Source organism: Alosa alosa, chromosome 10 (assembly GCF_017589495.1).
Source record: "Alosa alosa isolate M-15738 ecotype Scorff River chromosome 10, AALO_Geno_1.1, whole genome shotgun sequence".
Lineage (NCBI taxonomy): Eukaryota > Metazoa > Chordata > Actinopteri > Clupeiformes > Clupeidae > Alosa > Alosa alosa.
This window is the reverse complement of record NC_063198.1, coordinates 17,663,862-17,676,639: the sequence shown is the minus strand read 5'-3', so window position 1 is coordinate 17,676,639 and position 12,778 is coordinate 17,663,862. Positions and strand designations below refer to the sequence as shown.

Sequence of the window (12,778 nt, the reverse complement as noted above, 5' to 3'; positions counted from 1 at the left end):
TGTGCAATTGCATGTGTGTGTGTGTGTGTGTGTGTGTGTGTGTGTGTGTACATGTGCAATTGCATGTGTGTGTGTGTGTGTGTGTGTGTGTGTGTACATGTGCAATTGCATGTGTGTGTGTGTGTGTGTGTGTGTACATGTGCAATTGCATGTGTGTGTGTGTGTGTATTTGTCTGTGTGTGTGTGTGTGTGTGTGTGTGTGTGTGTGTGTGTACATGTGCAATTGCATGTGTGTGTGTGTGTACATGTGCAATTGCATGTGTGTGTGTGTGTGTGTGTGTGTGTGTACATGTGCAATTGCATGTGTGTGTGTGTGTGTGTGTGTACATGTGCAATTGCATGTGTGTGTGTGTGTACATGTGCAATTGCATGTGTGTGTGTGTGTACATGTGCAATTGCATGTGTGTGTGTGTGTGTGTGTACATGTGCAATTGCATGTGTGTGTGTGTGTACATGTGCAATTGCATGTGTGTGTGTGTGTACATGTGCAATTGCATGTGTGTGTGTGTGTGTACATGTGCAATGTTTAAATGAGCCATCACCCTATCAGCACACCGGACTACATTTTACTGGGAGGAGCCGCTTTTGTCAATCTAACAGACTATTGGTCGAAATGTGATCATTATAAGAGTCTTGGAAGAGTGACGTTACCATCATCCAATGACTAACTCGCCGTGGACAGGACTCACTCTGGCAAACCAATGACGTCTCACCTCTGCAAGAAACGGGCGTGAGTGTGCGGTAGCGCGTGGTGGGGATGTCAAAGCGGTAAAACAAGAGATTCTTGTGCTTCGTTGGCATCAACTAAAATCCTGTAAGGATATCTACGGCTTGTCTGTATTGTCTCATTTACAGCGAACGCAGTCATTCGTTTATGTTCTGCAGCTCTGTTGTCTAAGGTAAGTTCAGCATAGCCTGCTGGCACAAACCATTCTAAGTTAACGTTATTGTTGTAGAACCATTGATGGAAAGTGGTGTTTTTGCCGCGATTTTCTGAAATGCGTATGTGGACATCCGACTCTGTCAGCTAATTTTGCATAATGTCATATTTTATTAGCTATTTATGTCGTAATGATTTCGTTTGATCGACATCTACCTACGCTCTTGATATGCCTTATTAGCGGATAGCCATCTGTCACGACAGGGTATAGCTAGCTAGGTTGATCCATAAGAAAACATCAGTCATGATGTATTCTCTGCCGCAGTCCTTTGGTGGACAGTCACGGGCTACCTATCGAGGCGATAATTAGACCTATTTTAACTAAAGAGGACCGTTGTTGTCAATGCTCTCTGGAATAAATTATATGTAGATTAATACAATTATTTGAAAATCAATTGTAGTATTGGCATAATGCTGTCCTTTAGGCTATGACAGCAGTCATTGGTGATTTAACCATGACTATACGTCACCGTTGCAGATTGAACTTCTCAGAAAAGCTTCTGGACTCTTCAGTAGACTTATGTTTTGCCATTTTCCATCCAGCCGAAGTGTGGTAATGTCAGCTGTCATCTGAGCTGTGCAAATGTGAAGTGAATGACTTCATTGTGAAACCACAACTGAAATCTGAAGCATTCTGGTTTGCTCATGAAGTCCAATGTCCTACTATATTAAAGGATGCAAAAAACAGGATAAACCCTAAAACCACTAGCATATTTGCTCAGGTAGTCATAGTAATCGGTGTGTGTTGGATGGTTGTTTGTTTCAAGGCCTGGGTAAGAGGTGTGGTGTCTCTCTGTTTGCCACTGCAGCTTAACTTCATATTCAATGTTATTTGTGTAATATGATTCGTCAGTCTGTTTATAAAAAGGCCAAATCAGTCTGGTTATGGTATATTTGTCGAAAAACCACAGACACAAAATTTAAATTACGTGACACAGGAAGAGGAGCCAGAAAACTGTGTGTGTGAGGGAGATACTGTTGCCTCAGTAGTGAAGTAAGGCAATCCTTGCATCTCTCTCTCTCTCCTCTGTCTTGCTCTCTGTTGCTTCCCTTTCTCATCTCATCTCTCCTCTCACTATACTGTATTCTGGCAAACTGCATTGCGAGCCACATTAAAAATAGACAGCGTCGTCTTACTCATCCTTAAATAAGCCGTGGTCTGAACCAGAACACAGTCAGCAGGGCATGGAAACATGAGGGCAACACTTCTCACACCTTTATTTCCCCTCCTTATAAAAATAAAACAGTGGCCTAAAAAACAACCAGGCAGAAAACCCCCCAGGCTGCAGTGCTAGGAAAACACAGGGGGTATCCACACACTATAGGCCTACTTGTGGAATAATCTGAACAAAACGAACCAGTTGGATGGGAACATTTGACTTGTACAGTATTTATTTTTATTTCTATTTCAGTAAGATGAAAATTATGATGCATTGAAGCTATGTGTATGTATGAGAGATAGTGTTCACACTATAGGCTACTATTTCTCACAGTGGTCCATGAAGGTCACATGTCCTGTGCAATCTTAACACTTTTATAGTCGTCTTCTTGCTTTGACCACAATTTTCAGTTCACTCTTAAGGCCACATGCACTGGAGTCCTTCTTCAGCATTTAGCTGAAAGGACACATTTTACCTTAAGAACTGCTGCCGCAGGCACAACAGAAGAAGAAAAATATGTCTGAATCGTGTCTTTGTGCAGTGTAAGCAGAAACTAGTGTTACGTTATCCTTGTGCTGAGGTTATATGGTATAGAACTAGGAGGCTGATTTTGTTGCATCTGTGTAACTGATTGACATTGCACAAGTAATACAATGAAATATGCTGTGCAGCCCCTGAGACAACACACACAAGGTATGCTAATAACGGTTTTAAATACACAAATATATATATCTGTCTATGATAAAGTAAGCATTTTACTTGCATGGTCAAGTGTAAAACATTATTGCACTTGAAAGACACCTATTGCACGCTCTAGACAGTAAGAACATATTGAGAGCTTTTTTTTGTTAATGTGCACTAGTACTTACTATATCAAATTCGGTAATGCTCATCTTTACTTTAGATGGGTAACAACAGCAGTAAATCTGCTTCATCGTTGAGATCTGTGCACTGCCCTGCAACAAAAGCGGCTCTGCTCTGCTTGGGCCCACCTGGGGCCACCCAGACCGTCCTGGCACTGTCCCCTCCAACTGGAGAGATGACAGGGTTTCACTCCATCCTGCACCCTGCAGCAACACCAGCTGTCACAGTGAAGCTCTCAAACCTTCCTGTGATAACCTGATGATATAGGCTCGTAGCGTGTTTCCTGTAAAGGCTGCAGAGAGAGAGGGCCTTGTGTTAAACGTGTGAAAAAACACCCTTTGCATGCGTGTGTGAAGACCGTAGCCACTTCACATAAATCAGCTGGGTTAGATTGAAGCCTCTCTTCATGCAGTTTTCAGAATAGTGACTGTAACTGTAGTGACTGCTTTACCTTGTGCTGTATTAAAAACCATCATTGGTAAAATCATGGCATCAAAAATGGGTCACTGTTGTGTTGATTGGCTTACGCTACTTTAGTAATATGAAGAGAAAAAAAGAAAATACTAAACTTTTATGGTGCTACAATACGGATTGATAAATATTAAGACATACAGTATGTTAATAATGAAAATGATGGTGAGATGTGATGTCATTGCCATCCTCACCCTGATGTCCTTCCCGAGAGATGCTTCTAGAACGCTATGTGTCCACTCTCACACATAGCCTAAATGCCAACACACACTATTAGCTGCTTGAGCAGCAGAAAAGAGCTCGGGGCTAAAGTCTCTCCCAGCCGGGCCTGAGCTCACTCTGACTCATCCGCTAAAAGATACAATTACTGGGGTCCTTGGTGCATCCTGTGATTTGAGCCTCTCCATTGCCTGATGGAAAAAAGACTGTTGCTGTCCAGAGCAGGGCCGCTCAGTCATGCTAAACATGCCCCCCAGGGCTTAGCCACTAGGGCTAAAATGGTACAGTGGGAGGCAGGTCACATAAACTTTTGAGACCTGGCACAAGACATCTTTTGTCAATGTGGCCCAGTCATTCTGTAGACCGGAGTCTCCAACAGGTAGCCTAGCTTGCGAGCTACCAGTAGTTCCCGAATCCCCACTTGTTTCTGAGTAGCTCTTCAAAAGTTTAAAAGAAAATGTTCATAAATCTGATAAAGTCACTTACATGCTACTAATATAAAACATGGGTAGCTCTCGGCCATGTTCATTTTGTTGAAGTAGCTCTTGGAGGAAAAAAAGGTCGGGGACCCCTGCTGTAGACCCACAGGCCAATTCCCACCCATCATTCAAGACGAAACCGTTGCAGACACATTGCCAGCTGTTGCAAAATATTTGACATGTCAAATCACAGTTGCAAGGTTTTTACCTCAGAGTTACCTCAAGGCAACACTTTTTACCTCAGAGTATTTATGACCTGTTGCTACTCAGTCAGTCCATGTAAATACAGATATCTGGGCCAGTTTGAGACGTAGATGTAAACAGGTTGTGAAAGATTGGATATAGGCAAAAACTCAGAAGTGTGCATCTAGGCCTGTCAGTCTAAACTTAGCTGGTCTTTTGATGGTCTGCATAAATGTGCAGGCCGTGACTTTGGCGAAAGGATAGCAATTAACTGAATTAAACAATTTGTATTAGAGAAGTATTGTTGACAACACATTTAACTAGAGAATTTAGCAAGTGATTTATTGTATACTTTATTGCTTTTCATAGTCCTGAAGTAGCCTATTTAGGGAAATAAGTCAGATCATTTAGTGTTTTGTCAATAATACTTCAAATCTACAACCCCAAAACAGAAAATGTTGGGATATTGTGTAAAACGTGTAATCTGCAAATCTCTTAAACTCATATTTAGTTGCAAAAAGGACACAGACAACATATCAAATGTTGAAAATTACAAATTTGACTATTTTGTGGAAAACATATGTTAATTTTGAATTTGATACCAGCAACATGTTTCAAAAAAAGTTGGGACGGGGTAACAAAATGCTGGATAAATTGTGTAATGATAAAGAAAACAAAGGGAAGAATGTTTCACAACTAATTAGGGTAAGTGGCAACACGACTGGGTATGAAAAAGAGCATCCCAGAGAGACAGGGACTCTTAGAAGTAAAGATGTAGGGGTATTTATCACTGTGTAAACTTATGTGCACAAATGATGAAACAATGTCATTTTAATGCTTCTTAACATGAAATTGTGAAGTATTTGGGGAGTTAATCATCTACAGGACATAATATTATTAAAACATTCAGAGAATCCAGAGAAATCTTTGCAAACAAGGGAAAGAGCTGAAAAACACATTGGATGGCCGTGGTCTTTTGGACCTCAGATGGCATTGCATCAATACCAGACCTGTTTCCAGACCTGTCATTGTATGGGCTCAGGAAAACCTCTGATAACCATTGTCTATGTGCACAATTTAATATCAGTTCAAAAACTGCAGCCAACATTGTAACAGCTAAAATTGCATTGAGATATTATACAGAAAATGCCACCCTTTTATCTGGGCCTGAGCTTGTTTAAAATGGACTGAGGTAATGTGGAAAAAGGTCCTGTGGTTAGACCAATCAAAGTTTGCCATTCTTTTTGGAAATCATGGACTCATCTGGGCTAAAGAGGAGAGGGCTTATCCAAGTATCCAACCTATCCAACTTGTTTTAGTGCTCAGTTCGAAACCCAACATCTATGAGGCCATCCTTAAAAATATTTTCGTTTGCGTAACCACGACCCGACCCTGTCAATTTAGAACCGACCCACATATTTATTTTTCCCCTTTTAGTCCGACCGACTTGCCGGGTTGTAAACTTCATGCTAAGACCGACCGATTTTTTTTACTCTAAACAACCAATACAAATAAAATACTATTTATTTTAGTAGGCCTAAGTATTGTGAATATAAATTGCCTACATACAAACGAAGGCTCTTTAAATAAAACCCTGTGGCGTCATCTGTACACCATTGGTTTACGATGTCACACTATGGCCTATCACGCCGTTTCATTCACACAAACATCTCGATAACGCTCATTACTTGGCACGGTTCTGGAAGAACTGTGCCCAGATCTTTTCCCATTCATTCTCACCTCTAGTCTAACGGTGACCGTGTTGAAGAATTGAAATTGGTTGTGGTCTATTCAGTATTTCTCAAAATATGGGTCCGCAAGATGGTCCGCGGAGTCGTGGAGTGAAATTAGGCCCGGTTCTTCGTCTGATAATTTGCTGCGAAGTTGATAAAGATACCGCGGGCAAAAACAAAAAAAGGAAAACAAACGTTTCTGCTATCGATGTCATTAAACATGGAGCCATACAATAAAGTGGTGGTATGAGCGTTCATTCAATGCATGCCTCTTGTGAGAGAAACTGAAAATAATCAATAACGTTGGTATCAAAGCTTCGCTTCAACCTGTTGAATGCTATTTAATTGTTTAACGACACTTGATAGAACGACGTTGATTTTTGGAACTTCCATAGAAACAGAGCAGAGACTGTATAATACACTGTATAGCACTGAGTATTGTATAGTCAAATTTGAATATAACGTGGCCAAAAGCTATTGTAGCCTTCTTTCTATCTGTTAAAGATCAACAGATCAGTGATTTACGCCCTATCTGCTCGCCAAAAAGCTGGTATTGTGTTTCCTGAATCCTTACATTCAGGCATTCAAATTAAACTTCATTAAAAACATGTTTTTTTTTCTCCATACCAATGTATGATGCTTTGCACGAGGGAAACATCCCAAAACAATAGCACCTATATAATTGTTGCTGTTTTGAGAAGTATTTATTTTTCTTATGCAAGCATCATGCAACCATGCAAAAGTAATGAAACTAATTATATCTTACATTACTAAAGCAGTCCTCTGATGTGCATGTCACAAAATATTTAAGTGAAAGTGCATGTATAACAATCTAGGCATAATAATGATTGTGATAATGATAATGACAATTTGATTTGAGGGAGTGGGGTAGGTAATGCGTGTAGATGAGCCTTATGGCCCCAAAGTCTGCCATGACTGGGCCTCAGGTCAAAAGAAGTTTGAGAAAGGCTGGTCTACATAACCTGCATCAGATTGAGGTTTGCAGTGATGCTAAGCCTGAAGGCACGGGTTGAGGACCCAGTCAGTTACGTCACAATATGCACAATTGTTTAAATTCATACCTCACGTAATCACCATGACCAAAATTGTAATTTTTTTTTAACTTTGAATCTTGAAAAAAAAAAATATTGACCTACCTACCGACCCATTTTTTTATTTTTTGGCTGTTACTGCAAACAAGAATATTTTTAAGGATGGCCTGACAGTGTGGAGGAGCATAAGTGCCTACAGCATGGGCATCTTGCACATTTGGCAAAGCACAATCAATTCTGAATGATGTATACAAGTTTTGAGCAACATATACTGCCATCCAGGCAATGTCTTTTCCAGGGACGACCTTGAATATTTCAGGAAAGCAATGCCAAAATGAATTCTGCACATATTTAAATAGTAGTTCTCCATAGAGGAAGAGTCCAGGTGCTAAGATAGCCTGTCTGCCGTCCAGATTTGTCAAATTAGGTGCATAATGGAATGAAAAACATGACTAAGAATACCCCATACTGTTGAGCAACTGAAATCCTATATTGGGGATTAATGGGACAACATTTTGTTCTCAAAACTGTAGTAAATGGTCTCCTCAGTTCATAAACATTTACAGAATTTTGTTAAATGAAGAGGTGAAGCACCACAGTGGTAAACATGCTCTCGTCCCAACTTTTTTGAAACATGTTGCTGGCATTAAATTCAAAATTAACATATATTTCCATAAAATAGTCATTTTCATTTTCAACATTTGATATGTTGTCTATGTCCATTTTGCTGCTAAATATGGGTTTACGTATATTATCACATTCTGTTTTTATTTGCATTTTACACAACGTCCCAACTTTTTCTGTTTTGGGGTTGTAATTAACATTGGGCTTAATTAATCACTGTGCAACCTTCATAAATTAATTGGGAAAGACTTTGACTTTGGTCTGCTAAAACTGTCAGAGATGGGTTTTGGTACATGTACCTGAGGCATTTGAAACTTTTAGTTAAAAAAAAAAAAAAAGAAATCAGATCAAATGCCTTGTGCCACAGCTTTTGTGTCATTGAAGTTTTGCTCCTGGTGAGATACAACATTTATTTTTTGGAAATATCATGGCAAGGTAATTGCCATGACTCATCAGACTGACTTCTGTGACATTTTCAATCATTTCATTTTGGAGGGGTTAATGAGAAATGGTGAACTCTGTCTGCCGATGCAGCGCACATGATGATAACAATAATTGGCTTGTGTCTACTCCTCCAGGAATCACCTAATTAGTATTTCCATAAACAAAATCTTTCTGGATCTAGGCCTGTTTCTGGACTCATTAAACTGAAGATTGATGTAGGGGTTGAAGATGGAGAGGCTCATAGATCCTCCTCCATAGACTGGTATTTCATGTGTCAACCTTTTAATGTGAAGAAGAGCTATTGATTTGTATAGGGTGTATGTATGTTTTTTTGCACTTAGGTGGAGTTGAATCATTTGCATAGCTAGCTTACAGTATGTTAGTCTGCGGTCTTTTCAAACTCTACCTTCAACTTTTTCACTAGTGCAGAAGAACCACAGTTCTCAAATGATAGATAATTTCGAACACTCTCTCTCTCTCTCTCTGATTATCTTGATTGCTCACTGAGGCTTTCAGAAAAACGCATGGATGATGTTTCCAAAATCATTTAGTGATGGTGTTAAATGATCGTAATGTCGTTATTGACCAAAGTAATAATTATGATTTTTGCCATATTGGAGCAGCCCTAGCAGAAGCAGACTGTTTAAACACTCTCTTTGTTTCATCTTTGATTGCTCAATGAGGCTTTCAGGAATGCACACCCTAGGTATACTCTCCACACTTAAAATCCTCTGTGACCTTGATAATGCTCTGACCTTTGGGTCCCGGCTTTATGTCCCTTGTCCGTTCACACCGCTGGGGTGCTGAGAGGGCTAATTGACCTCTTTTGTCATCTCTGCCACCTTCCCCTGCTCACTCTCATTGCCAGTCCCCGAGGAGACACAATGATGCCGCTGCCATCAGGAATTACGTTCATCCCCGCTGTTCTATAATCACTCGCTCCATATTAGACCCTCCACTGCCACACACGTGACCTTTATAGCCCTGCACAAGGACCCTCTATTTGTGTGTTTCTTGCCTGTCATTTGGTAGAAAAAAAATCGGTAGTGACCTGGAAGACCAATAGCATGTAATTTTTTTACATGCTCATAAGTAGCCTACATCCCCATGCAGTATGAGGGAGAAGTATGGATTAGTAATAGGTCAGGCTGATGAAAAGGTTTCAACTTTAGCCTGCTCAATGTATTGGAACAGATAGGTGGAAACCCAGATCATCTTGCAGCAGAGGTCTGTATGCTGCAGCTGTTAATAGCATAGGGAATGAAAAAATTAGTGGTGGTTCATTTCATAAGAAATAGACTCAGCGTTGTGGGTTTTGTTTATGGACCCTTTCAAGAGGGTTCCATTATCAGCATCATAGTTGGCCCCACAAGACTTCCTTTTTAACATTCCATATGTTATCTTAATGCAGAGGAAGTAGATTGGGACCCAAATAGAATGTTCAAGCATTGTTTGTGTTTACCTTGTTGAAAGGGTCCATAAAAATAGGAAAGGAGGACATTTGATCTCCCTCTGAAGTGTGTTTGTGTGTCCCCATTCCCAAATCTGTGGCTCTAGCGTCAGCATTTGGTGGTGTTGCCCTGTCTCTGGTTATTGAATCGCAGCGGCCTCTTGCATGCTGCTTGGGGACTGACAGCGGGCATTAGCATCCCCAGTAATCGACCGGCTGATTTAAACTGCCCAGCTGGTCATGAGGCGAGTGCAAGACGGTTGGCAGATGCCTCCAGCAGCAGCCCCCCCCCGGTTTCCCCTGGCTTCCATCCGAGGGTTAATCATTAGTGCTTATCTCGTGGCCTCTGCACAGGATGTAGGATGTCTTGCAGGGCTGGACGTGACTGGCCCTATGTGACCATGCTATGTATGGGGACAGGGGTATATGTATGGGGACAGGGGTATATGTCAGTGTTGTGCGGGTTTGGTCAGGCCCGCGGTCGCTCGATATTTTAATCAACCCGACCGCAACTCGGACCGCGAATATTAACTAGGACAAAATTATACCCAACCCGCTTATTTACAAAATGTGTGCTTTCGGTTATAGCCTGCATGCAGTGTGACAGTAGGTCATTTCTGTAAAACAAACTAATTTATTTGCGAAACGTTATGCAGTAGAACTACACACAGTAGGCATGCAGGACATAAGCGCAGGAGAGAGAATGAGAATAAGAACGCAAGCACGCACGCAACCACCAAGGATTAACACTAGGATAAGATTTGAAGGCCATGGACAGGCTACATCTTTCTTTCGAAAACAGAAATGGTGAGGCAAGGTAGGCAAGACAGATACATTGCTGGTCAAAACGTTACCGTAAGAACTGGTTTATAATGCTGAATGAAGCACAAAGCTTTACTAAAGCACATCCACTGTTTAAAGTCACAAACACAACGAAGTAGGCCTAAGGTAACTTTTATGCATGCGCGAACCTATACATACCGGTAGATATGGCTGTGTAGTCTGTGCCATAACATTTATTCCTGCAGGCTGTCCGTTTTGGCTGTCATACTTTTAAATGGCTTCGCAAGAAGTAGGCCTAGACCATATATTGTACTACTGTCATCTTCTTTAACAACTTTTCTCAATATTTCCCATAGCCTATATCGCTTTTCCTGAAGGGGTGTCTTTATTATTTTAACTCGCGTCTTGTTTCTTTACTGTTGACTTTACTGTATTGATGCTTTACTGTATTGATGCTAGCCTTCTCGTGATATTTTAAGTAGGCCTATTTGTAGAAAATGTATATTTAATTAATTTTAACTGACCCGCCTGCAAATGACCCGAATATCATTAAAATATTTTGTTTATGACTCATAACCGCGGGTGACCGCTTAATTTCGGGCATACCGCGCAACACTGGTATATGTTATGGATGGTGACAGGGGTATATGTTATGTATGGGGACAGGGGTATATGTGTGGGGACAGGGGTATATGTTATGTATGGGGACAGGGGTATATGTGTGGGGACAGGGGAATATATATGGGGACGGGTATACCTATTCATCCGATTATTGATAATGGAAGTGTGAAGAGGGGACTTGATACCAAAGCTGGCCTATTTAAGAACATGTTACCATAGTAAAATATTTTGAACAATTTGCATATCGCTTTAGTTGCGTCTGCAATCAACTTTAATGTGTTGGTTGAAACTATCTTTTTTTCCCCCTTGTGTTTGAAGAGTCTCATTCTCATGAGTTTCACACTACTACCACATCATTCATTCCCATGTCAGCTGTTTTTCTGTGATGGGCCATTTGGCCCCATTCATTCCGCTTTCTGTGATGGGTCACTGAACCCCCTCAAGGATACCATGGAGCTAGCTACTAGGCACAAGAGCAGGCTACCTTATAGTCACTCAAGACACACACACACACACACACACACACAATATAGGCGATGTGTCATGCCATCTTAGCAGCCACGACTGATGCTGGCTCTCAGCCTGCCACTAAGACGTGCTGCTGGCCCGCTCGCTGCACTGGTGCGCAACACTGCCGCTGCTGCTGCTGCTGCTGTTACTGCCTTTGCTGCTTCAATGGGTGTTCTCTCTCTCTCTCCAGCTCCAGGCTATGGGGCCACAGCGAGGCGTGCACTGATCCAACCAGAAGGACGAAACTGAGATGAACATTATAGTCTCTCTCCCCAATGGTCGAATAGGGCACTGCCTCTGCGCTGACATTTCCGTGTCGGTTCTGTTTTCCAGGGTTTAGTGTTGGAAGTGCAGAGCATGCCGGTTGTACTGTGTGTGACCCAGAGGCTATGGGGGCCGGTCAGTTGGATTGAAGTTGGATGTCTTTAGCTTGTGATGAGTTTGCATGCTTTCTACTTGCATGCAGTGAATGTCACAAGGCAAGCTAGCCAGCGGTATTGAGGGGGAAGCCAAAGAATATTCCAGAAAGGTTATCCTAATGATGTAGGCAAGCCTTGAGTGTGCACCAGCACATTGTGCATGCTTGAGTAACCCCACTGACTGGACTAGCAGTTCCATCCAGATCGCTTTCCCCCAGCTGATGAATTTAAGCTCTTTGTTCAGTTGTCGTGACTTTGTTCTCATTCGATTCTAGCACTAATGCTGAATAGGTCTATTTGCAGGAGATACAGTTTTCAGGTTAATAAGAGGGATAGGTCTACTCACATTTCATAGCAGTGCTTTGATCCCTGACAATCATGGAATAGGAAGAAGGTCAAATCATTATGGCCTTGAGTTTTTGTTTTTTTTCCCCCCAGTCAGTGATAGACGATAATCATCTAGCGATTTCTAGTGATAAAATTCATGCTAAAGTGCTGTTTAAAATTTCAGTTGGCATCCATTGCAGTAACGGTTTTTAGTACGTCTGTCTTCTTGGTGCAAGCTCTCCAGATACCACTCATGGAGAACTGTCTTAGACATGCATTCTCTCCATGTCATCACAAAATGTATCCACATGCTTTCCGTGCTCCACAAGCTATTAGTGATTTCGATGAATACTGCCTGGGTTATCATCATTGCTTCTTTACCCCCACTAACCGTTCCCCCGCCCATCTCCTCTAAGTCATTTTCACTGAATCACGCGCTGCGGGCGTAGCAGGCTTAAACTGGCACTGATGGATTGAATGGCACTCACGTTAGGAAAAA

At 41.5% G+C, this 12,778-nt stretch overlaps 1 protein-coding gene across 2 annotated transcripts in view; it reads left to right on the top strand.

Moving 5' to 3' along the window:
• The first annotated feature begins 727 nt into the window (after nucleotides 1-727).
• kcnab2a (potassium voltage-gated channel subfamily A regulatory beta subunit 2a) overlaps nucleotides 728-12,778 on the top strand; it is a 137,161-nt gene continuing 125,110 nt past the window's right edge. For both annotated transcript variants that reach the window (XM_048255928.1, XM_048255925.1), the window contains exon 1: nucleotides 728-899. The gene's annotated coding sequence lies outside the window, so the exon portion shown is untranslated. The remainder of the gene's footprint in view (nucleotides 900-12,778) is intronic.